The sequence below is a fragment of the Mesoplodon mirus genome (assembly GCF_964341445.2).
Source record: "Mesoplodon mirus genome assembly, chromosome: X".
Classification (NCBI taxonomy): Eukaryota; Metazoa; Chordata; class Mammalia; order Artiodactyla; family Ziphiidae; genus Mesoplodon; species Mesoplodon mirus.
Window position 1 is genome coordinate 100,793,087 of NC_138981.1, and position 27,949 is coordinate 100,821,035.

A 27,949-nucleotide genomic window follows, 5' to 3' on the forward strand; every position below is an offset into this window, starting at 1 on the left:
GTAAGAATTGTTATTAATAGCAACACTGGTAGAAGGGAAAGGAAGGAAGCAGGGCTAGACGAAGGGAAAAGTCAAGCTGTGATGCACACCCAGCAAGATCCCACAAGGAGCTCTGGAGCCAGAACAATCCTTCACAGCTGTCCCAAATTTGGCCAAGATTACTGGGCCCTGACATTCCCCCGTGAATCATACATTGGATGTGGGCCACCTGGGGAGGGGCGTGGCCTTGGGTGGGGCGGCTATTACGCAAAGCTGCCGCTAAAGGTTGGCTTCAAACAGCACTGGCAGCGTCTGGGGCAAGTCCTTCACTCAAGTGGGGTCCAAACCGCGCGTCAGTTCCAACGGGATCCCCATGTATATGACCATACTCCTGACCACGTGGTCCTCGTTAATCCCAGCACGGTGGAATCGCCCAGGCCGGCACAGGGTGAGTGTTTCCAGTCCTGGAGGCTGGCGGGTCAAGAGTTCTTCCCTCAGGTGCACATCAGAGAAAGTCCGTCCTAGTCGTGGCGAACACTAGCGGAGAGTTTCCCCCAGCCCTGCAGGGCGTGCCAAGATTTCCTCCCTAGCCTGCTAGCTAGGTGAGAGTTCACTGCCTAGGTCACGGTGCACTCTCAGCACCAGACATCCGCGGTCATGAGTGGATAATTTCTTCTTGGGCACCAACCGTCTAGCCCTCAAGAGTTTCCTTTTAGCCCCCCATATGCCCAATTAAGAGCCCTCCTTTTTAATACTGTAATTAGTGTGGGTTTTCTTTTCTGTGTGGTGACGGAATAATGATGAATAATGTTTTGTATGTTTTCACGTGTGCTTACTGGCCATTTGCACGTAATCTTCTGTGAGTTTTTGACTTAGTTTTTTTGCCCAGTTTTGGGGAAAGTTGCTTGTGTTATTATTGACTTGTAGGGGAGTTTTGACTTCATATGGGATTTCATATACGTATATATGAGAGAGACAGACAGAGAAAGAGAGAGACAGAGAGAGGATGTGAGAACAAGATTGATTTATTCCTGGGCAAGCTTGTCTTCTCTTTTGAGTGAACATTACCAGTGGAGAAGCTAATTATCCTGCTGCTGTCTCTAGGCAAGAACTCATTTTCGCTAACTTACTTAAAGGGCACAGCTGTTTATGATTTGACCACAAACAACTCTGGTCTTTTGATGTGATGCTTCTGACTAGAACCTACAAACACAAGGGCCCTGATATAATTTCAAAACAGCATAATTTTTTAAGTTGCTCTGTGTCATTTGTCTGCATACATAGTTCCTCCCTGAAAACATGACCACCGTACCGCTGGATATTCCAAGCCTAAGCGCATGCCTGAGAATTTAATTCACAAAATGAGACCACAAGGCTAAACCCACACCCAAATGCATTGCTTGAAATCCTTATCTCTAATGAAAATGCAGTGTCACTGCTCCTTAAACAACAGTCATTCTCTAAGAGGAAGTTGCAGATAGAAGTTATAAACTGATCACTGCTTTAACACAGAACAGAGGTTAAGACTGGAGTTTTTACATTGAGAGATTTAGAGGTGCCAGGTGCAGAGAAAGATGGGGAACAAGCCAACTGAACTGGAATTAACATCGATTTGTTCAGTTGCCGTTTAACCTGTCTTGTACATGATATCCAAGCAAAGCCCATGTGTGGTTTTGCCTCTCTGCTACTGGGACCCAAGCAATGGACCTCTATCCTGCAAGTGCATCATATCCTAGAAGATAGTATATACTGGAGTTGAAGCTGAATCACAATAGCCGAAATAGACCAGGCTTCGAAGTTATATAATCCTAACCCCTCACTTCATAAGAGGTGAAACCGCTTGGAGAGGAAAAAGAAATTTCTAAAAGTCGATTGACTTCGCCTCTGAGCTAGGTTACCAGAGGATTAGTCAGAGATGGTTTCCCCTACACCACTTATTTAAATTGTGTTGCTTTTGGCAATTCAGGTTGGTTTGTGTTAGCAGTGAGTTCTCAATCTTGTTCCTAGGGCTGTCCTTCTGAAGTGGAAAAGGACATAGCTGTTTTCTCGTTGCCTTCCAAGCCAGTTTCCTATTGCTTCTATTTCCTCCTCTTGTGGTGGTATCATTTTTCTGTTCTCTGGGGCCCATTCTGTCTTTTAGAATTTTTCTATTTAAGATTCTGTTGCTAATGTCTACCGCTGGACTGTATATCCTTGAAGAGTTCCACTGTCACTTCCGAGAAACAAGCCTGCTAATGAGAGGTGTTTTACAAAATGGTGTACAGGCTCTGAAGAGGAAGCTAGATTTACAGAACCATCTGTAATTCAAAAGCATATAAAGGCATGGTTTTGGTTTCTGTAGGCTCTTCCCATTATGTGCGCTTAGAAGAGAACTAAAATAACAAATGGAAGCCCTTTTTTGACAGTTTTATGGCAGGGGAAATCTATTTCTGGAAGATGTGACATAATTGTTAATATCATAGCCATGTCCGTGTATCAACAATTCACAGTTCTAAGCAGGCATGGGCAAGTTCATTTGGACGTGGGGATGGATTTCTGTACTAAAAGATGCTGTGAAAATCAAACTACTCTATTTTGGTAGCAACTTCCCAGCTGATATAGGAATGGTTCTCATAGCAGGTCAGGGGTTCTCAATATTTGGTAATGAGTCATAGGATTGTATATTAAAAAAGAATCCTAGGTGCTTCTCATGTGCAAATAGAGTTGCGATGCACTGAGCCTCAAGAGTATACCACTGGTGTTCGACAAAATTTTAATTTATGTGAGGTTTCCTTTGTTCGATTAATGAGGTATAATTTCCATACCATAAGGTGCACTGATTTTAAGTGTACAGCTCAATTAATTTTGACAAATTTAATACCTCCCTCCCCCAAACTCTGATCTGTTTTCTTTCACTCTAAACTCATTTTGCTTGTTCGAAGACTTCATATAAATACCATCCTACAACCTATACTCTTCTGCATGTGGCTCTGTCACTCAGCAAAATGTTGGTGAGATTCATCCATGTTGTTGTATGTATACATTGTTCCTTTTTGAATAGTATACCACTGTGTGAATACATCACAGTCTGTTTATCTGTGTTCCTGTTGATGGACATTTGGGTGCTATGAATATTTTTTCACAAATGTTTTGGTGGCCATATGTTTTCATTTCTGTTGGGTAAATACCTAAAACTTGGAAGGTATATGCTTAACTTTATAAGAAACTGCCAAGCAGTTATTCAGTGTAATTGTATCACTTCACATTCCTCGCAGAGACGCATGAGGGCTCTGGTTGCTCAACAACCTTGCCAGCATTTGGTAATAGAGACATAATTTATAACTGAGCCATTCTAGTAGGTGTGCAGTGCTATCAGATTGTGGTTTTAATTTGCATTTTTCTCATCACTAACGCTATTGAGCATCCCTTTCTTTTCCAGAGTCATTGAGATATTGTTGACATATAACATGTGAGTTTAAGGTATACACTGTGGTTAGATACATGTATATATTGTAAAATGATATCATATGATATCACTTATATGTGGAATCTAAAAAAATGATACAAATGAACTTATTTACAAAACAGAAACTGACTCACAGACTTCAAAAACAGACTTATGATTACCAAAGGGGAAATGTGGCAGGGAGGGATAAATTGGGAGATTGGGATTGACATATACACACTACTTTATATAAAATAGATAACCAACAAGGACCTACTGTATAGCGCAGAGAACTCTGCTCAATACCCTGTAATAACCTATATGGGAAAAGAATCTGAAAAAGAATGGATACATGTATATGTATAACTGAATCACTTTGCTGTACACCTGAAACTAACAAAACATTGTAAATCAACTATCCTCCAATATAAATTAAAAATTAAATTTAAAAAATGATTACCACAATAAGGTTAGTTAATGCTTCCATCCTTTCTCATAATTATCGTGTGTGTGTGTGTGTGTGTGTGGTGATAAGGTTTAAGATTTACTCTCTTAACAACTTTCAAATACTGTTAATGAACATCATGGCGAATATAATTAGGCTCCCAGAACTTATTCATCTTATAGCTGGGAGTTTAAACCCTTTGACCAACATCTCACCATTTCCCCCACCCCCTGGCAACCACCATCCTACTCTCGGTTTTCATGAGTTTGGCTCTTTTAGATTCTGCATATAAGTGAAAACATACAATAATTACCTTTCTCTGCCTAACTTATTTCACTTATGATAATGCTCTCAAGGTCCATCCATGTTGTAGCAAAAGGCAGGATTTCCTTTTTTTCTGGCTGAATAATATTCCATTGTTTTTATATACCATATCTTCTTCATCCATTTATCTGTTAATGGTCACTTAGGTGGTTTCCGTGCCTTGGCTATTGTGAATAATGTTGCGATGAACATGGAGGTGCAGACCCCTCTTTTAGATAGTGTTTTCATTTCCTTCAGATATATCCCAAGAAGTGGGATTGCTGGATCATATGATACTTCTATTTTAAGTTTGTTGAGGATCATACAGTAGTTCCATTTTTAATTTTTTGAGGAACTTCCATACTGTTTTCTGTAGTGACTGTACCAATTGACAATTGACATTCCCACTAATAGGTCACAAGGGTCCCTTACTCCACATCCTCAACACTTGCTATCTCTTGTCTTTTTGGTAATAGCCATTGTAACAGGTGCAAGGTGATAGCTCATTGTGGTTTTGATGTGTGTTTCCCTGATGATTCGTGATGTTGAACATCTTTTTCATGTACCTGTTGGCCATTTGTATGTTCTCTTTGTAAAAATGTCTATTCAAGTCCTTTGCCCCTTTTTAAACCGAATTTTGTTTGTTGCTATTGAGTTCTATGAGTTCTTTATTATTTTGGATATTAACCCCTTAACAGTTATATAGTTTGCTAATATTTTCTCCTATTCCGTAGGTTGCCTTTTCATCTTGCTGTTTATTTCTTTTGCTGTCCAGAAGCTTTTCAGTTTGATGCAGTCACATTTGTTTATTGTTGCTTTTATTGCTAGGTTTTTGGTGTCATATACAAAAAGTCTTTGCCAAGACCAATGTCAAAGATCTTTTCCCTATGTTTTCTTAGAGTAGTTGTACAGTTTGGGGTCTTATATTTAAGTTTTTAATCAACTTTGAGCTAATTTTTGTGAGTGGTGTAAGGTAGAGGTCCAATTTCATTTTTCTACACATCGTTATCCAGTTTTCCCAACACCATTTCTTGAAGATACTTTCTTTCCCCCATTTAGTATTCTTGACTCCCTTGTCAAAAATTAGATGAACATATATGTGGATTTATATCTGGGCTCTCAATTTTGTTCCATTATGTCTCTTTTTATGCCAGTACCATACTGTTTTGATTACTATAGCTTTGTAATAAACTTTGAAATCAGGAAGTGTGATGCCTCCAGCTTTGTTCTTTCTCAGGATTGCTTTGGCTATTTGAGATCTTTTGTGGTTCCATATGAATTTTAGGCCTGTTTGTTCTATTTCTGTGAAAATGTCATTGGAATTTTGATAGGGATTATATTGAATCTATAGATGGCTTTGAGTAGCTGGACATTTTAACAATGTTAATTTTTCTGATCCACGAAAATAGAATATCTTTCCGTTTATTTGTATCATCTTCAATTTCTTTCATCAATGCCTTGTAATTTTCATTGTATAATGCTTTTACCTCCTTGGTTAAATTTATTCCTAAGTATTTTTTTCTGTTGCTATTGTGAATGCAATTGTTTTCTTTCTTTCTTTTTCAGATAGTTTGTCATTAATGTACAGAAATGCAACTGATTTTTGTATGTTGATTTCTATATTCTGAAACTGTACTGAGTTTATTAGTTCTAATAGTTTTTTGGTGGAGTCTTTAGGGTTTTCTATGTATGAGATCCTATCTGCAAACAGAGACAGTCTTATGTTTTTCCTTCCAATTTGACTGCCTTTTCTTTTTTTCTTTTTCTTGCCCAATTGCTCTGGCTAGGACTTCCAGTACTATGTTGAACAGAAGTGGTGAGTTTGGGCATCCTTGTCTTCCTGTTCTTCATGAGAAATCTTTCAAACTTTCACCTTTTGAGTGTGATACTTGCTGTGGATTTGTAATATATGGTCTTTATTATGTTGAGGCACGTTCTTTCTATATCCAATGTGTTGAGAGTTTTTAATGATGAGGGGATGTTGAATTTTGTCAAATGTTTTATTTTTTGCATTGATTGAGAGGATCATGTAATTCTTATCATTCATTTTGTTAATGTGCTATGTCACATTTATTAATTTGCATATGTTGAACTAGCCTTGCATCCCAGGGATCAATCCCACTTGACCATCATGTATGATCCTTTTTTCCCTAGTTTTATTGAGAAATAATTGACATACATCACTGTATAAGTTTAAGGTATACAGCATGGTGGCTTGATTTATATATATTTTGAAATGATTACCACAGTGGGTTTAATTAACATCAATCATCTCATATAGATACAATAAAAAGAAAAGAAAAAAATTGCCTCCTTGTGATGAGAACTCTTAGGATCTACTCTCTTAACAACTTTCCTACGTATCATATAGTAGTGTTAACTGTAGTCATCATGTTGCACATTGTATCCCTAGTACTTATTTATCTTTTTTTTTTGTGGTACGTGGGCCTCTCACTGCCGTGGCCTCTCCCATTGCAGAGCACAGGCTCCAGACACGCAGGCCCAGCGGCCATGGCCCACGGGCCCAGCCGCTCCACGGCACGTGGGATCCTCCTGGACTGGGGCACGAACCCACTCTCCCTGCATCAGCAGGCGGACCCTCAACCACTGTGCCACCAGGGAAGCCCCCTTATTTATCTTATAATTGGATGTTTGTAACTTTTGACCACCCCCTTTAATTCCCCCTCCCCCTGCCTCTAGTAGTCACAAATCTGATCTCCTCTTTTTCTATGAGTTTGGTGGGGGTATTTTTGTTTCTTTTCTTTTTTTTTTTTTTTAAGAATCCACATATGAGTGAGATCATACAGTATTTGTCTCCCTCTGACTTATTTCATTTAGCCTAATGCCTTCAAGGTCCTTCCATGTTGTTGCAAATAACAGGATTTCCTTGTTTTTTTAATGGCTGAATAATATTCCATTATATATATATAATCTTCCTTTATATATATAGTATATTCCATATATATATAATATTCCATATATATGTAAGATACAGATAACTTCTTTATTTGTCCATTGATGGACACTTAGGTTGTTTCCATGTCTTAGATATTGTAAACAATGCTGTTATGAACATGGGGGTGCTGAGTTTTTTTCTAATCATGAACGGGTGGTGAATTTTGTCAAATGCTTTTTCTGAATTTGCTGAGAGGATCATGTGGGGTTTTTTTTCTCCTTTTTCACTTAATGTGATATATTACATGATTTGACAATCAAATATTGAACAAATCATTTATTCCTGGGATAAACTGCACTTTTCTTTGATGCAGTGAACATTTTTATTTGCTGGATTCTATTTGCTAATATTTTGTTGAGAATTTTTACATTTATTTTCATGAAGCATACCAATTTGTAGTTTTCTTGTAATGTTTTTGTCAGGTTTAGTATTAGGGTAACTCTGACCTCTTAAAATGAGTTGTGAAGAGATCTCTCTTCCTCTATTTTTCTGAAGAAGTATATATGAGATTGATATTACTTCTTCCTTAAATATTTGATAGAATCCACCATTGAAACCATCTGGGTCTAGATTTTTTTGTAGGTTTTTATTACAATATTATATTCCCTAATAAATATAATTCTGTAGAACTTTTCTATTTCTTCTCTGTCAGTTTTGTTAAGTAATATCTTGCAAGGAGTTTCTCCACTCATCCATTTATTGAATTTATTGACCTAAAGGTTTTTCCAGTAATATCTTTTAAATGTCTGTAGGATCTGTAATGATATTCCCTCTTTCAATTTTAATGTTAGCAAATTGTGGTTTTTTTCTGATCAGTCTTGCTAAGGATTTATCATTTTGATTACCTTTTTCAAATAACTTTGTTAATTTTTCTTTCTGATTATTATTTTTTCTATTTAATTGAATTTTGCACTTAATTATTTTTCCTTTCCATTTATTTTAATTTTTCTTTTTTTAATTCTTAAGGCAAAACTATATAATTTTTTTCAAACCTTTCTTTTCTAATATAGTCATTAAATTTTACACTTTCCTTTAATAACTGATTTAGTTACTTCCCACAGATTTTGATATATTTTATTTTCATTATCTTTCAGCTGAATAATTTTTAATTTTCCTTTTGTTCCTTTGACCTGTGGTTATTTTAGATGTGTGATATTTACTTTTCAAACATTTGAAAACTTTCTAGACATCTCATTATTAACTTCTAATTGAGTTTCATTGTTATCAGATAATACGATTTCAAACATTTTTATTAATGAGTTATATTTCAGCACTTAGCATATAGTCTATCTTGATGAATATTGTATGTGGAGTTAAAAAGTTGTTTTCTGACATTACAGAGTGTAGTATTCCATAAATGTCATTTAGGTCCAGTTCATTGATAGGGTTGCTCATATCTTCTGTGTTTTGGTAGTTTCTTTTCAACTTCTATCAGTTACTGAGAAAAGGGTGCAACATGTCCAACTAATAAGGTAGATTTCTCAATTTCTCCTTTTAGTTCTGTCAGTGTTTACTTCATGTATCTTGTAAATCTATTATTAGGACCATACACATTTAGAATGATTATGTTTAACTCTTAAGGTACCCTTTTTATCACTTGCAACATTTCTGTTTATCTCTGGTAATAATCTTTGTTTCATAATCTGCTTTGTCCAGTATTAATACAGACACTCTGGCTTTCTTTTTACATTATTTTACTTTCAATCTATTTGTGTCTTTATATTTAAAGTGTAACACCTGCAGAAAGTATATTTTTGAGTCTCATTTTTATCCAGTTTGATAATAAATGATTCTTACTGTGCTTATTCCATGTATATCTAATGTATTTATCGATATGACTTATTTTAATTCTATAATTTGCTGGTTGTATTTTAGTTGTTTTATGTGTTCTTTTCATTCATTCATTCCTCCTTTTCTGCTTTCTTTTGGGTTAATCACATATTTTTATTATTCTATTTCATTTTCTCTATTGTCTCTGTCATGCTCTGCTTGGCCTCCACCTCTCTGTGTTGAGGTTGGAACTGTACACTAATAGAGAACATGGTTCTCATCTCCTCTGTTGCTCTTCTTTGAGTATTGCATTCTGTGTTGCCTTTTGTTCAATGCCTGAAGACAGTTGCTTCATATACTTTGTAAAATTTTATAACTGTTTACAGTGGGAGGGCAAGTCTGGTACCACTTATATCAGCATAGCTGGAAATGGGATTCCGAGGCTTGCTTTTTAGCTTCTCCCAGTCTTCTTTTTTGGTCCTTTTTCTACATCATGGCCTTCTCCCTCCTTTTCCTATCCCCCTTGCATATATCCTGCTTCTAGTGTCTTACTCTCAGAAGCTATGAATAAATAACTTTAATAAGTTATAAAAGCTTATTAAAGCTTTTATAACTTATTATAAAAGCTGATAAAAGCTGAGGGTGTGATATTTTCCTGAGTCATTTTCATGATTATTGGGATGGTAGAAGATTTTATAGCCTCTAGGATTCATAGGACTTCATCTCTGGTAGTGGAATGAATACAAGTAAGCTATGCTTCTTGGATGTTTATTGGATATCTACTATGTAGTAGCTATCTTGAGAATATCCATCATAATGCTAACCCATACGTTTCTGTCTTTCTCTACTTTTATGACCAAGACTGTAGGAAGGAGTATGGGATTTGATGGCTAAATGAACACCTTGAAGTGCCAGCACAAATCCTTTGTGGGTCAAAAGAGGAAAGCCAGGGAAAGGATAGAGTGAGAGTTGTAAGAGTTGAGATTTCAGTGTAAGAACTGAACTCAAGAACAGACAAAGCAGAAAGAGGCAAGACATTTGGAAATACATCTCCCACATTCATAGTTGAGCTTCTCTAGTCTTCACCACCTATTACTGGGCTGAGCAAAAGTTTCTGTTTTTACTTCTGACTGCCTCTTATCTCTTCTTGCTGTTTTCTTGGCTTTTCCCTTTATTGTGCATCTTGATGGGTATATTGGTGTTCTTTTTTCTAGTTTGGCATTTTGTAGATTTACCAGGGAGTGAATTTTGTCTACCAGGAATTGATTTGGGTATTATCTTAGACATTTCCACCATATTGGGATTCTCACTTATTTTAATAACTTAGAACTTCCTTTCCAAATAGCCTATTTAATAAATACATTATAAAAATTTTTATATGGATTCTACTTATGATTTATGGTAAACTAAGAAGAACACTAAATCATGAATCAAGAAATGGAAATTCTGGTCCTAGTTCTGTCATTAAGTGTATGACCTTTGGGAAGCCATTTAATGTGGAAACTAAGCTTAGATGGTCCTTAAGGTCTTTTCCAACTATAAGATTCCATATGCAAGTAAGATTCCTTTATTTCTTCTTCTCCTCTCATTCTTGGAGATGAATAATACATTTCTCTTTTACGACTCCTTGGTATTACTTATACATGAGAACAGAATATGTCCCAGTGGACAAACTTGTAAGCCCAACACAAACTTACTCCCTGTCCTCTGCTTTGCCTTAATCCTTTTGTCTCCTTTACCCCCAGTATCCTGCAGCATCTTTCCAGATGATTCTGGTATGATTGGCTACTATTAAAAAAGAAAGAAAGAAAGGTGTATGTCAAACTGAAATCTTTGGGTTTTTTCCATTGTCTTTCCAGATCAGACTTCAGCCTACTTTTTAAAACACTTTTTCATAGCTCTGAGAGTATCTTGTAAAGTCAGAACTTGCATTTTTGTATATCAATGATTCTGAGTAGCTTGGTGACCAACAAAACAACTGCATCGATTCCCAGTCTTAAGAAGTAGCCCTTAGAGAAGCAGTGTTCTCAACTAAGCCTGCATTGCTGGTGCAGTATAAAGAAAAAATGTTTATCAACCTCTCCCTGGAAGCTGAAAGGACTCTGCTTCAATCCTGAAATGGCAGACTTTGTCCTTAACTAAGCAAAAGGGAACAATAAAAGTTCAGTGTATAGCCAAGTGGGCTGTGTGTGTGCATGTGCGTGTGTGTTTACAAAAGTAGAAGAAAGAACTTTTTGAAACTATGTTGATGTTGTGCCTTATGCCGACGGGTGATCTTTAAAAGGAAAAGGTTTTTGCTATAAGTACAAGGAGTTAAGAATTTTTTCCAATGTCATAGGTAAAAGTATTATTATAATTACTTGACATTTAGAGAGTATTTACCTCTCAGTAAACCCAGTTCTACTTAAAGTTTAAGTTCTTAAAAAACAGTTATGGTAAGCTTGACACATTAAGGCTCTATTCAGAACATGCCAAAAGATCCAGTTCATTCTATCGAAAATTCAGTCTCTAATCTGGTTGGTTTGATTCTAGAAATCAAATTTCTATTTCCCACTAGATCATAAACTGCATAAGGGCAGATACTACGTGTTATTCGTACTGTTTCTGTAGTTCCTAGGACAGTCATGTACTAAATACTTTTTGAAATGAACTAGACTGAACTGAACTGAAAGTTTAGTGAGATTTAACAAATGAAGAATAAAGCATCCAGAGAAAATGACTTCCTCTTTTCATATAATAAGTCCAAAAAGAGATCTGCAACAATTGAGTTCTTTTGGTTCTACCTTCAGTGATCTCCAGGCTAGGCGCTCTTCTTCAACCACACAGGATAAACTGCTGTACCAAATGATGCTGTCAGCTAATAGAATTCTGAAACCTGTAGTCCCATGCAAGTAAGTCCTACAGTCCTAAGACTCCTGATGGTTTGACCCACTAAATCAACCAGACTGTGTAGAACAGGTGTTCCTTCACACCTAGTAGAATTCAACCACATGGTCCAAACAAGAGAACCATCAAAAATTGTTTAATATGATAATAAGCTAAAAAACTTATTTTGTGAATAATATATTATATTTGGCAAAACCAAGAAACAATTCATTTTTGTTCAGTCTTTAACATCCTCAAGTGTAATCATTAAGCTCTTGTTACTATTAATATCTAGTGTGGTTAAAGAGGATTGGACTGAATTGATAAAATGATAATTACATCTCTGTGCTCTTTGCATTTGACTAGGAACATATTTAATTTTCTTGCAAGTGTAGGAAATTAAAGGGCTGAGATTCTAATTGGAAATAGGTGCATGGAAGTTTAAGTGGGAATTTCCAACAAAAGTCACATGAGAGTCAACTTGAGAAAATAGAGGTTATAATGAGGGATTAGGAATCATTAAACTTTATGTTTAAGGTTGAAGAAATTATAAAAGCACACCCAGTTGTTGATCCTTAATATCCATTACCACTATGAGTCTCGGAATGACTGATATATCCTTGCTACTCAGTGTAGACATTCACCAGCATCAGTAGTCACTTGGGAGCTTGTTAGAAATGCCTCACCCAGACCTACTGAATTAGTTATATACTGCTGTGTAGTAAATTGCCACAAATTTAGCATCTTAAAACAACACACTATTATTTCATAGTTTTTGTGTCAGGAATCTGGGCACACCTTAGCTGGGTCCTCTGCTCAGGATCTCGCAAGGCTGCAATTAGGATGTCAGCCAGGGCCGGGCTGTGATCTGAGGCAAGGAGTTCTTTTTCAGGCTCACGTGGTTGTTGGCAGATTTCATTTCCTTGTAGCTGTAGAACTCATAGAAGCTTACTTCTTCAAGGCCAGCATGAGAGTCTCTGACCTTCCCCCTCTGTCCCCTAGACCCTCTTTTAATGGGCTCCCTTAATTACATCAGGCTCACCCAGGACAAGCTAGTATTTCTTGTCCATTGCTATGTACACTACACTGTGGTTGGCACTTAGCACATGTGTCATTACATTTAATTCTCATGATAACTCTACCAGTGGGATGGTAGCATTATTATTTTACTGATGAAGAAACTGAGGATCAAAGAGATTAAGATCATACACCTAGTATATGGACCTAGGAGTCTAAGCAAGCATGCCTGACCGGATTTTTCTACCACATCATGCTGTGTCCAAAGTGGGAGGAAGGGGCTGCCCAAAGAGAAAGCCCCTGAAGACACAGCTCACAATTTTGTCAAACCCCAATGGGTCAGGGGTTCGAAGACACCTTTCTTTGCCTACCTTGAAAGAAACTGGGAACTCCTGGGTTCCCTGGAGCTTTCAGAAACCAGTAAGTGGAGATGTGACCAGTAGAGAGCACCACTCTCTCCCAGCAGCCTCTGCTGCATTCACTGAGATTTCCGGGAAGAAGACTGTGACCTGAATATGCTGTCAGTGTTCTGAGAAAACCAACTTAAGGGACCCAGCCTGATGATGAAGAGAAAGGCTCCATTTGGTGAGTGCATTGAAGTTCTTGAAAGCCAAAGTGAGGGTAGAATAAATGCCAACTTCACTTTTCTTTTATAATTTTGTATTAAGATATTTTAGAAATGTTGATTAATTTTGGTGAACAAATATCTCCAAGGCTGACATTATTGAAATTTTAAAAATTTTGTTCTTGCTAGATTATTTATTTTGGTTTTAGCATTAAATGTCATCTCAGGTCAGTCTCTAAAAGGGGTTTGTTTAATTCCTAATTGTATAGAAAGCATAGTTTAGTGAATTGTATTGGTGCACTGCCTGTTTAAGTAAGGCCTTACCAGGTGAATCTAAAGCCTACTTTTATTTTAGTTAGAGAAAAAAAATCTATCAATAATCCATTTTGTGAGTTTTCTCAATTTATTAGCAGGCAAACACAAGACATTAATGTATTCTTTTGATTTACTTCCTAATTATAAAAGCTGCTTCTTTGCAAAAAGAAAAAGAAAAGAAAATAGGGATAGCAGACTTCACATCAGACAATGTGGTGCTATTCTTTTTCTTTCTATTTTGTCTTTCTCTGGCAAAAGTTGACTACTTCAGATATTCTCCAGAAAGCTTTCAGGATAGTATTGATCTCTTCAAAACCAGAAAACATTTAGGATTTTATCTCTAAGTTGCTTTGTAGAGATAGAAAGTAGATTAGTGGTTGTATAAGGTTAGGGTTGTTAGGAGAGTTATGGGGTAAATGCTAAAGAGCAGGAGGTTTGTTTCTTTTGGGCAGTAATGTCAATGTTTTAAAATTGATTTTGGTGATGGATGCACAAGTCTGTGAAAATACTTAACAGCTATTGAATGGTACACTTTAAATGAGTGAATTTGTTGGTATGTAAACTATATGTCAATAAAGCTTTTTTTTGATGCTTTTTATGAAATTTTAGTGGATGAGAACAGGTCTCAGATTGAGATTAAAACACTGTATTCCAAATAATACCAAATCTGCAGCATAAGCTTTAAACTAATTTTATAGGAGGATGGTCAGGAACCTTATTTGTAGATTTTCTCTTCACTTTCTTCCTTCCGTGAGGAAGGAAAAACGATAATCAGCTCCCTAAGAGACACTGCTTTGACCCAACCCCTGAATGAGTGGAAGTAATTACTTTTGGCAGAGCCGAAAAAGCAACTGCCAAAGAGTGTCATGTAAACTATTGTTGGCTAGTCTCCTTGCCGTCATGGGACCTGAAGCTCAGAAGGATTTTATAAAGTGGGAGAGTGGTTTTATTTTGATCCACAGAATGAGTATGGAGTGTATTTGGTCAAAATTAGTTGAAAGATGAGTGCGGCTTACTTGGCTTCTCTTTCCATGCTCCCATCTCTCTTCCCTCCCAATTTCTAACTTCTTATGTTTCTTCAGTGCCTCTGGAGAACAGGGCTCACTTCTCTAACTTCTTCCCACAGATATCTCCATGGTTTTTAGGCAGCAGCTCAGCACAGTGGAAAGAGCACTGACTTTGGAATAAGAGCTGTGGTTGACTTCTGGCTCTCTCAGTTACTCTGCTACCTACCTTGGGGAAAAAATAATTTTTAACTTCTCTCAACTTGTTTCATTTCTCAGCTGGGGACATAGTTCACATAGAGTGGGTATTAGGTTTACCTGGTGCTCAGTAATAAATGGTAGCTGTTACTATACATATTATTCACTGCATATCAATCTGGAATGTTTCCAGTTTCATGTTTTTGTTTTTGTGGTACGCGGGCCTCTCACTGTTGTGACCTCTCCCGTTGCGGAGCATAGGCTCCGGACGCTCAGGCTCAGTGGCCATGGCTCACAGGCCCAGCCACTCCGCGGCATGTGGGAACCTCCCGGACCAGGGCACGAACCCGTGTCCCCTGCATCGGCAGGCGGACTCTCAACCACTGCACCACCAGGGAAGCCCCAGTTTCATGGTTTTTAAACAGATTTAAGGCTTCTAGGTTCTGTGCCTATAAGTCGAGATGCCACTATCACATTTTACATCCTTGCAGCTCAGTAATATATGAATTAGGTTATCTAGTAGAATATCATGAGGTCTTTCCTAGAAATGTTCAGTGTACCCATTTCCTAGGAAGATGTAATTACGAATGTGATTAACTGGTCCTATGTTCTCTATGAGGGAAGGAGAGATGGGGACAGTTCATGTTAAAATAGTCAGCAAAACAAGAAAATGTTTGGAATGCCAAAGAATGCTATATATATATTATACACACACACATATATATATAATTTTTTTGTCTTGGGTTTAAATGGTATGATATATCTCACAGAATCTGCAATGTGGTTGACATCAGGTATAGCTTTCTCATTCCATTCAGCTTGTCCCCAAAACTCATGGATGTGTGGCCTTAATACTAATGTTTTGGGGTACATCATGTAGCCAGCGCTTCAGTTCTATCTATTTTCTTCCATCCCTCATAGTTTCTCGATCATTTGAAAACCAAACAAAGTCCTGCCTTTTGTGTCGGGCCATATGGTAGAAATTGTTAGTAAGTTTGTGTCCTTTGTTCCGTTCAGCTACTGGATGGAGAGCTGGGGACTTTGGATCTTTGAGGTGGGAGGAAGGGACAAAAGTAAGCTCTCACTGACATCTGTGCTGCAGGTGAGTGCTTGAAAAAACAAAACCAGGCCCTTTACAGTAGGAAAAGTAGTCTCCTCTCAGCATTATATCCTACACTTTATCATGCTTTTTTTTAAAAAAAACTGTATCTTCTTTTCAGCCTCAAGTTATGTCACAAAAGTTCCCTTTTATAGCCTCCAGCTTTCATAATCTCCAGGAAGACAGTTGTGAGGAGGAAATACATCTTGCCCTGCAAAAAAATTAATAAAAAATGGGACATTCAGGCGGTGTGTTACGTATATATGTGCAGTTTTATTTCGTCCTTTTAAATATAATGTGATTTGAATGTTTTTCCATGGAGATATGTGTCATTTTTAATGTTTGCATAATATTTTATACACATATTATAATTTAGTTATATAACTGTTCTCCAGTTGTTTGGAGTTTGGGCTTTGCACTTAGCAAAGCAGTCTATGACTATTAAGTCCCTATGCACAGATCTAATAAAATAAAGACAAGTGGAAAGAATTTGGTGTGGGATTCCCAGGGCCATTTTCTACCTTCTAATATTCTTTATTTTATTGTGAATCCTTAGTGTGGCCATTTTTGTTTACATCACACTGATTTCTGGATTTTTATTATGAGAAGAGAAGATGGATATAAAGAAAAACTTGGTTGCTGACAAAAGCAGAAGCATTAGTGGTACACTTTCATCATCCAACATGAAACCAAGTAACATGAAGTAAAATACATTAGGCAGTTTTTACAAGAAGTCAGCACATCTGTCAGTGCAGAGGTAGCACTTTAAATGGATCTGTGTAAAGTGACTTAGCAAAGCAGTTTATGACTATATATTAGGTTTAAAGCCCAAATGAGAAGTTGTCACCTTTGTGACTTTCTGATGCAAATTTAATACAAAACATTCTGATCAAAGATCACAGGGGAGAAAGTAGAAGAAAACTGTAGCATAATCACATTCTAACTGTGATTTCTTATCTTATAGTTGACATCTTGGTAAGATGAATTTGTTCTCAGAATATCTTTATGAAATTGCAATAAGTTATATCACTTTATCAAAATACAGATGCAGTGGACAAAGTCGAAAGAATCACCTGGGCCTTGCTTGGGAAAATTGTCGTGGATGTTCATTTTTGTGGTTGAAATATATCTGAAAGTTAAGAAATGCATCACTCATCACACAGATGCTCAGCATGTGTGGGCCCAAACAATTGATCATTTCCATACAAATACACTCTGTGGATAATGTCTAATAAACTTGTACTTCCCCTGTTTAACCCAAGCTAAAGCTCTCATTAGAGGCTTTTATGGTACAGGTAGAGTCGATTTAATTCAAATTAACCAAGATGTTTAGCTCCTACTCCTTAAAAGTCCCAGTTCCAGGACTCCTCTTGGGTGCCACAGAGAATAATACATCACTCAAGCATCATGTTGTTACCCAAACATAACCTACCTGGTAGTGGTGAGGGGAGAAAGAGATGGTGGCACAGATACGACAAGGGCACAATGAGGAAGATTGTGATTAGTGTTGTAGAAAAATGCATATGACCTGTTATATAATTTCAGAAGAGGAAAGAAGAAAGGGAGGAGTTGGGGATAGGAAGGGAAACATAACAAGTAACAGTTCAATGCCAGCCGATTGGGAAGCACTGTGAAAAGTAGTGGGGGCAATAGAAGGGTGGGTGAAAACACAATACTTGGCTTAAGGAGTCTATAATCTAGTGGGAGAAATAGACCCGAATGTGGCATGCGCATGTGTGCGAGCACACACAGGCCATGATTGAATTCGGAGTGTGGTAAGCAGAAACTCACATCCGTTCCGGGCCCTCCTGTGGGTCGGGCACTGTACTTGAACTTTCCCTATTCTCAGAACAACCCTAAGGCTTAGTTTTTATTATCTCTATTTTACATAGGAGGAAACTGAGTTTATATAGTTAGTAAGTAGCAAAGTGAGTAATTTAAACCCACAGTCAATAGCATTTTAATAGCTATCATTTATTGAGTGCCTGCTAGATGCTTGCTATGAGTTATGTTTATGTTTTATAATTCTGCAAGGTGTGTATTAAAACCATCATTTTACAGATCAGGAAACTGAGAAAGACATGTAATAACTTTCCAAGATCACAGCTATTATTGGAACAATTAGGATTCAAATCTGGGTCTATCTGATTCTAAGGCCTGTTTTTTTTACAATGCGACTGCTCATTGGAGGGATAGAAGAGATTAATTATGAAGATCTTGAGCAGGTGGCTTTCAGAAAGGGTAACATTTGACATAGGCTTTTAAAATGGCTAGAACCTACACAGGTAGAGTTGGAGTAGAAGAATATTTAAGGTGGCAGGATGAACACAGAGATAGCAGTGTAGTACAAGGCATATTTTGAAGAATGGGTTGAAGTGGTTTGGTATGGCTAGATTGTAAGGAACCTCAGACAAAAAGAAGATAGGAAACAGAGCTGGACACTGGAATAACTCCAGTGTCATAAAGAGTTGAGTTTTTTCTGTTTTTAATGAGGAAATATTGAAGGTTTTGAGCTTAGAATGGACACAATCAGACCTGTGCCTTTGCTTATTATTGTCTGCTTCCCATCGGTAGGTTGAGAACTCCAAGAGAGCAGGGATTCTTTTCTGTTTAGTTCACTACTGTGCCCCTAGTAACCAGAGTAGTGTCTAGAATATAATTAGAGCTGCTGTCTATAGCCCTGAGGTTTATAACCTGCATAATTTCAGTGGGTGGCATTCACATACACTACAATGCAAATATTGTCCCTGAGAGTTGTGCAGTTTTATAAATAATGGACATAATGGGCACTCAATAAAAATTTGTATGAATGAATGATTGATTAATTTGCTTTAGGCGAGTCTGGATGGAGTTTATAGGATGTATTGCAGGAGGGAGAGAATCAGGGAACAGGGAATATTAGGACAATTTTTAAGTAGTCTAAGCAGGAGATAATGATCTGAGCTCCCTAATTGGAAGTAGAAAGGACAGGGTAGAGGCAAGACATGCTTCCATGGTAGAATTAGTATGGTTTTTTGTTTTGTTTTTTTTTTACTGACTGGATATAGAAAGGGGAGGAGTACGGGCCAGGGAAAGTTGAAGATAACTCAAGGATTTTTAGCCTGAGTGACTGAAGGATGATAATGGCACTGAATTAGAAAAGGAAAATAAGAAAGAGAAGCAAGTTTGATGGATGGGGTAGGTGGGTGGAAGATGAATTCAGAGATGTATGTATTGAGTTTGAGAAGCCTCTGGGATACATAGATAGGTCTATCTATTTCCTGGCATTTGAATATACTGACCTGAAACTCAGCAGAGAGATCGAGGATAAGAAGATAGATTATGGCAGTTTTGAAGCCATGGGAGGAAAAAAGATGTAGAGAAATTGTGGAATGAGAAGAGGAGGCAGCAAAAGGTAGCCCCTTAAGAAATGCCTGTAATATTGATAAAACAGTGGACAGTAAAAGCAAAAATACAAGGGCACTGAAGAGATACAGTCAGGATGCAGAATAGGAGCGTTAAGTGTCTCGGAAGCAGGAGAGATGGAGGTAGCCATCTTATGCTGACAACAGTCAAGAGGTCAAGCCAAAAAAGGACAGAGAAGAGGTCGCTGGATTTATTAATTGGAAGGGCATTTCTGTTGAGAGTAAATCCAGTAAACCAGTGAGGTTAGAAGCTAGATTGCAAGTTATTAGAGGGATGTGAGGTGAGGAAATGGAGACCGCAAATGACAAATGGAAGGATTAGAAAGATAGAACTGTACAGTATGACCCTACTGTATAGCACGGGGAACACTACTCAATACTCTGTAATGACCTATATGGGAAAAGCATCTAAAGAAGCGTGGATATATGTATATCTATAACTGATTCACTTTGCTGTATAGCAGAAACTAACACAACATTGTAAATCAACTATACTTCAATAAAAAATAAATTAAAAAAAGAAAGAACTGTAACTTGAAAAAGAAGCAGGGATAAAGAACAGTTTTACAGCATAGAGGAAGATTTGCATATGTCTGTCGACTAAGGGGAAGGAATCAATGGAGATACTGAAGATGGAGATGATTGATGAAATAAGGTCCCAGAAAGACAGGAAGAGGTGGGAACAAGAGCACAGCAAAAAGATTACAACCTAGGAAGGACACTTCTTTCAAGCTAGGAGGGAAGAGGAAAGGATAGGTAGAGTTAGAAGATATAAAATGGAAGCAAGGCAATTTTTAGGAGTTCATGGTAGATGGCCTCACTCTTGTCTGTAAAGGAGGGGGCAACTCCATCTGCTAAGCTATGGACTCTTTCTTAGATTAAAAGGTTTATGGTGTTAAAATACAAATACCCTTAAAGTTATTTGCATTTTGACAGCGAACTTTCACTATACTTATAAATTCTGCTTAAATGTGTTTTTCAAAGTTTTGTTCTAGAAAGCTTGGTTTGGCAACTCTAAGCCCTTTATCAGAAAGCAGTCATATCAGAAAGCAGTTTTATATCTAATCCTATGTGTGATGGTTGCTATGGAAACAATCGAATGCAAACTTCATTTTACATAACACTCAGCTAAGCTATTGATCAGGTGGGAGGAAGAGAGCTTCAAACCATTTCACTCAAGGAGAAGAAAACCAAGAAACATTAGAGACGTGGTTAGGTGAAAAGAAACCTTTTGGTTGGGAAAAATACAGTGAAGGTTTTCACATATATAAATATAGGGCTTAGGCGGTTGGGGCTTTTAACAAAGGTGTTGCAGTCCTGAGTGTTCAGAGTCAAGCAGGGAAGATGACAGAGAGCAGTAATAGATAAAACTAAGCTCACGGCAGTGAAGGAAGGGGTAGGACTGGATCATTAAGTCTTAGTGAAATTAGAGCGGAACGAATGCCTGGGCTTCAAAATCAAATAGAGCCACTACGTAGAAAAGAACCAGAGAAAGTGGCAAAGCTGAAAAAAACAAACAAACCAACCGTGTTTAACTGGAACACATTTAATGTAAATCACACACATCACTGAGCTTTTTTTTATACTCATAAGAAAGTATTAAGTAAAAATAAGGTTATTACCATTGGGTTTTATGTAAGACTGTAGTTCGGGTCTACATGGAGACAGCAAAATCCCCTTTACTTTAGTCCCAGAGATAGTCTGGGACTACCTCTAGTCCCAGACCACGTTAGGGTGTTTATGGAACATAATCGGCTATAGTTAGGTAATTGTACTCTCGTCTCTCCATGTCCTGAGATAGAAATTCTCCAAAACCAGAAAGAAATGAATGTAAACTCAATACATTAGTATAGCCCAAGAAAAACATGTCAGTCACAAAGGACCATATCAGCATAGAAACAGTACTGTCACAAAAGATAGATGTCCAAGGAAGTCACAGTAATTTGAATCTTTTAAATAATTCCCCTGGTTCTAAATCCATGCTCACCATGCAGGCTTTTTTGGCTAATGTTATATCATTCAATTGTTTATGCATTATAAAAGTCATATACAAACAGTATAAAGTATAAACTGAAAATTGACTATAGTGCTACCACCTAGAAACGAACATTGTTAATATTTTGGTATATTCCCTTCTCATTTTATGCTTTTAGAACTATGTAACTTGATATGGAGATATATTTCCCCAGGTACACAGAAATATATGTTTAATATATATACAAGTGTTACAAAATTGGAACATTATATAAATCAATATGGTGGTATTTTACTTAACATGCTGTAAAGAACTTTTCCCCCAAAGTCCTTAAATATCTTTTGAGAACATGATTTTTAAAGGTTCCTTAGGAGCATGTAGCAGGGAAACATAATTTATTTCATCAATTCCTTACTGTTAGAAAACTGGCTTATTTCCAGTTTTTTTACATTTAGAAATCTTTGATCAACACCTTTGTCCATGAATCTTAGTGTATATTTATGTAAGTAGAATTTTTAGGTTGATGTTTATGTACATTGTTAAGGCTTTTGTCAAATATTGCCAGACAGCCTTAAAGGATAAGTTTTCAGAGGGACATATTTTAGATTAGAGATTATGCAGATTTTAAGGCTTTTGATTAATAATGACAAATTTCCCTCCAGAAAGATTTTAACAGTTCATCCTCTCAACCAGTATGTGAAGTCTGTTTGTCCCTTAGTCACATCAACACTGGATACCAACATGTTTTTACATGTTTGTAAGATTCATAGATGAAAAAATTGGTGTCTGGATTTAACTTATGTTTTGGATAAATTTGGACACTTTTACATGTTTATTTACCTTTTGTCTTTATTTGTGAATGTTCTGTTCATGTCTTTTGTCCAAATTTCTTTTGAGTTATTCATTTTTGACTTGTTTGCCAGAAATCCTTTACATATAACATTAACCCTTTATGTGTAATGTATGTAACAAATATATTTTTCCAGGCTCTGATTTGCCTCTGACTTTATGGAGCTTTAATGCATAAAAGTTTATCATTTTTAACATAGTCAAGTATGGGAATCATTACCTTTATGGCTTCTTTCAGTGCTTTTATTTTTTTTACTTTTTTTTTTTTTGCGGTACGCGGGCCTCTCACTGTTGTGGCCTCTCCCGTTGCAGAGCACAGGCTCCGGACATGCAGGCTCAGCGGCCATGGCTCACGGGCCCAGCTGCTCCGCGGCATGTGGGATCTTCCCAAACTGGGGCACGAACCCGTGTCCCCTGCATCGGCAGGCGGACTCTCAACCACTGCTCCACCAGGGAGGCCCAGTGCTTTTATATTTTTTAAAAAATGTTTCTTCTGTTGAGTCAGATACATTTTTACCTTTTATTCTGCTTTTTATGATTTTATTCATTATATTAAATTTTAATGTATCTGGTCTATGTGTATGTGTGTGTATATATACACACATATATTTGCAAGGGCTTTTTAACTATAAAAAATTGGGGGTTTTTTTGTTCTTGAGCCTCATCCCCTAACCTTCTACTGGAGTTAAATATTAATTCAAAGGCAATTCAGAGGCCATATTACTAAATAAGATGCAATGATTTGTTATCAATCACGTAAATGTTTTTGGTGATTAGGAATCAATGTTTTAAGCAGTTTATATCATAATATGATAGTTTTACTGTGTACTAGTTTTGTTTTAGGAAATTGGTTGAGGGTTTTCGGTAAAGTATATTGCACTATAATTTTTTCCCATTTAAAGAATTGGAAATATTGCAGTTATTTCCAATATTGCAGTTAAATATTCTTGGTTAGGTCTTTTACACAGAATATCTGATTTTCAGATATGGATTACTGATGTTAAATAGAAGGTGACTGTATCTCTTCAATATCATACTCCTATACACATCCAAATGTAACAATTTGGGGACATCATACTCCTATACACATCCAAATGTAACAATTTTGGGAAACTCAGTTCTTTTATATTCATTGTCTGAATAATGTGTCAATGTAACATATTCTGATAATTGTTTCTTTTAAAATATATTTGGAGGGCTTCCCTGGTGGCGCAGTGGTTGAGGGTCCACCTGCCTATGTGGGGGATGCGGGTTCGTGCCCCAGTCCGGGAGGATCCCACATGCCACGGAGTGGCTGGGCCCGCGAGCCATGGCCGCTAAGCCTGCGCGTCCTGAGCCTGTGCTCCGCGGTGGGAGAGACCGCAGCGGTGAGAGGCCCGTGTACAGCAAAATATATGTGTGTGTGTGTGTGTGTATATATATATATATATATATATATTTGGGATCTGGTACCCTTTTTTTCCCAAACTTTTTTAGTTTTACAATTTATCCTTATAAATGAATTGCTACTTGAAATAAAGAAAAATATCTAGTTGTACTTTGTGTTGTAATTCAATGAACTTATATGTTAAATTTTGGAAATTTTGCAATTCTGTCCACATTTATTCTTCCTGTCAAGGAACTTTTATTAAAGTAAGGTTGTATGTCCTTTGGGAAAATTTTGAAGATTTTCTCATGTAGCCATTGCACTTTTCTTCTTTTCTTGTTAATTTTTTGCATTAATTTTTATTTACATATATTTATATACATATGTATATATAATGAATTATGTATGTATAGTGGGATTTCATACACGTGAAAAACATTAATATTCATATTATAAGGAATGGAATTTTCCTTACTATATCTTCTATTTCTAGCATCTAGAGTAGCTCTTGGTACATCTCATATTTATTCAGATGATTCTCTAGTTTTCTAAGTAGTCATTATCTATAAATAGTGATAATTTATTTCCTTTCCAATAATTTTGTGTTTGCTTTTTGCAACTTATTACTCAAAACTTTCAGAATTTTTTAAAAATTCGGAATGGGTGTAGAATTTTATCAAATGCCTTTTGAGCAGCTATATAAATTTTTATGTTGTTTTTTCTGCTATGTCTTAGTGATACTGTGATTCATTAAGTATGCCTAGTAAGAGACCATACCTGCATTCACTGCATAAATACAAGTCAGATATATTATTTGCTAGTACTTTATAGTATTGTTCATATATATTAATAAGTATGATTGTTTTATAATGTCTATTTTTTCCAGTATTTGTTAAATTTTGGTATCAAGGTATCTAAATTTCATGAAATCATTTGAGAAACTCCCATTTCCATCTATGGTCTAAAATAATTTCTATGCCATGGAAATTATATGCTACTTAAAATTTATAGATCTATCTGGGCTTGGAAACCTCTTTAATGGTAGTTGTTTCACAACATTACCATTTTTATCCTATGGTATTGATCTTCTCAGGTATGTTGATCTTCTACTAACTAACTGTGTTAATCCAGTCTTTTAGAAAATTAATCATTTAATTTTTTCACATTTATATTTGTATTATTTTTATTAGAGACTTTTTTGTTTGTTTGTTTGTTTTTTGCGGTACGCGGGCCTCTCACTGTTGTGGCCTCTCCCGTTGTGGAGCACAGGCTCCGGACGCGCAGGCTCAGCGGCCATGGCTCACGGGCCCAGCCGTTCTGTGGCATGCGGGACCCTCCCGGACCGGGGCACGAACCTGTGTCCCCTGCATCGGCAGGCGGACTCTCAACCACTGCGCCACCAGGGAAGCCCTAGAGACTATTTTTGTAGAGCAGTTTTAGGTTCACAGCAAAATAGAAGGGAAGGTGCAGAGATATCTCCTATCTGGTCTACCGCACACATGCACAGCCTTCTCCATTATCAACATCCCCCAACAGAGTGGTATACTTGTTACAATTGATAAGTCTATACTGACATATTATAATCACCCAAAGTCCGTAATTTACATTAGAATTCATTCTTTTTTCTCTTCCAATTTTATTGAGTTATAATTGATGTACAGCACTGTATAAGTTTAAGGTGTACAGCATAATGATTCTTTTTAGTTTGACTTTTTTTCCCATTTTTTAATGGACATGTAATTTACAATATTGGTTTCAGGTGTACATCATAGTGATTCAGTATTTTTATAGACTATACTGTTTTTTAAGTTATTTCAAAATAATGTCTTTATTTCTCTGTGCTGTACATTATATCCTTGTTGCATATTTATTTTATAACTAGTAGTTTGTATTTCTTAATCCCTCCTTCCCTCTCCCCACTGGTAACCACTAGTTTGTTCTCTATATCTGTGAGTCTGTTTGGGTTTGATTGTTTTATTTTTTTAGATTCCACATATAAGTGATAACATAAGAGTATTTGTTTTTCTCTGACTTATTTTGCTAAACATAATACTCTCCAGGTCCATCCATGTTGCTGCAAATGGCAGAATTTCATTCTTTTTTATGGCTGAGTAATATTCTATTGTATACATATAACATGTCTTCTTTATCCATTAGTCTGTTGATGGGCACTTAGGTTGCTTCCATAGTTTGGCAATTGTAAATAATGCTTCTATAAACATTGGGGTGTATATATCTTCGAATTAGTGTTTTCATTTTCTTTGGATATATACGGAGGAGTGGAATTGCTGGATCATATAGTAGTTATATTTTTAGTTTTTTGAGAAGCCTCCATACTGTTTTCCATAGTGGCTGCACCAATTTGTATTCATACCAACAGTGGAGTTCCCTTTTATCTACATCCTCACCAACATTTGTTATTTGTAGACTTTTTGATGATAGCCATTTTGACAGGTGTGAGGTGATATCTCATTGTGGTTTTGATTTGCATTTCTCTGATGATTAGTGATGTTGAGCATTTCTTCATGTACCTGTTGGGCACCTGTATGTCTTTTTTGGAAAAATGTCTATTCAAGTCTTTTGCCCATTTGTTAATTGGTTCTTTGTTCTTTTGAAATTGAGTTGTATGAGCTGTATATAAATTTTGGATATTAACCCCTTATTGGTCATATCATTTGCAAATATTTTCTCCCATTCACTAGGTTGCCTTTTCATTTTGTTGATGGTTTCCTTTGCTGTGCCAAAGCTTTTAAGTTTAATCAGGTACCCTATTTTTTTCTTTTATTTCTTTTGCCTTAGGAGACAGATCCAAAAAAATATTGCTACGGTTTATGTAAAAGATGTTCTGCCTGTGTTCTCTTTTTGGAGTTTTATGGTTTCGGTCTTACATTTAGGTCTTTAATCCATTTTGAGTTTATTTTTGTATATGGTGTGAGGAAATGTTCTAATCTCATCCTTTTACATACAGTGTCCAGTTTTCCCAGCACCATTTATTGAAGAGACTGTCTTTCCTCCATGGTATAGTCTTGCCTCCTCTGTCATAGATTAATTGACCATAAGTGCATGGGTTTATTTCTGGGCTCTCTATTCTATTCCGTTGATCTATGTGTCTGTTTTTGCGCCAGTATCATGCTGTTTTGATTACGGTAGCCTTGTAGTATAGTCTGAAGTCAGGGAGCATAATACCTCCAGATTTATTCTTTTCTCTCAAGATTGCTTTGGGAATTCAGGGTCTTATGGACATTTTAAGAATATTAATTCTTCCAGTCGAAGAACACAGGATGTCTTCCCATTTCTTTGTTTCATTTTCAAGTTCCTTCATCAATTTTATAGTTTTCAGAGTACAGGTCTTTCACCTCCTTGGTTAAGTTTATCCCTAGATATTTTATTCTCTTTGATGTGATTGTAAATTGAATTGTTTCCTTAAGTTCTCTTTCTGATAGTTCATTATTAGTATATAGAAATGCAACAAATTTTTGTATATTAATCTTGTGTCCTGTAACTTTACTGAATACATTTATTAGTTTGAATATTTTTTTTCATGGAGACTTTAGGGTTGTCTACATATGATATTATGTCATCTGCAAATAGTGACAGTTTTCTTTCCCTTCCAATTTGGACATCTTTTATTTCTTATTCTTGTCTGACTGCTGTGGTTAAAACTTCCAATATATGTTAAATGGAAATGGCAAGAATGGGCATCCTTCTCTTGTTCCTGATTTTTAGAGGAAAAGCTTTCAGCTTTTCAACATTGTGTATGAAGTTAGCTGTGGGTTGTCATAAATGGCCTTTATTATGTTAAGGTATGCCTCCACTATACCCACTTTGATGAGAGTATTTATCATGAAGGGATGCTGAATTTTGTCAACTGCTTTGTCTGCATCTATTGAGATGATCATGTAATTTTTATCCTTCCTTTTGTTAATGTGGTGTATCACATTGATTGATTTGTGAATATTGAACCATCCTTCTGTCCCTGGAATAATTCCCACTTGATCATGGTGTATGATCTTTTTTATTTATTGTTGAATTCTATTTGCTAATAATTTGTTGAGGATTTTTGTATCTATATTCATCAAAGACATTGGCCTATCATTTTCTTTTTTTGTATTGTCTTTGGTTGGTTGATATGTAGGTAATGATGGCTTGGTAGAATGAAATTATGGCTGAAAACTTCCCAAGCCTGTTGTTCATTCCTTCTAGTGAGTTTTTTATTTCAGTTATTGTATTGTTCAATTCTGACTGGTTCTTTTTTATATTTTTTATTTCCTAGTTAAAATTCTCACTATATTCATCTATTCTTGTCCCTAATTCAGTTAGCATTCTTATTACTACCTCTTTGAATTCTTTATCTAGTAAATTGTTTATTTCTGTTTCATTAGTTCTTTTATTCAGAGCTTTTCTGTTGCTCTTCC

General features: G+C 36.4%; 1 long non-coding RNA gene across 1 annotated transcript in view; it reads left to right on the forward strand.

The window, feature by feature from the left end:
* Positions 1 to 308: 308 nt before the first annotated feature.
* The window catches only part of LOC309797122, a 181,981-nt gene continuing 154,340 nt past the window's right edge, over positions 309 to 27,949 (forward strand). Inside the window, exon 1 of the long non-coding RNA XR_014292550.1 lies at positions 309 to 427. This is a non-coding gene — a long non-coding RNA (uncharacterized lncRNA). The remainder of the gene's footprint in view (positions 428 to 27,949) is intronic.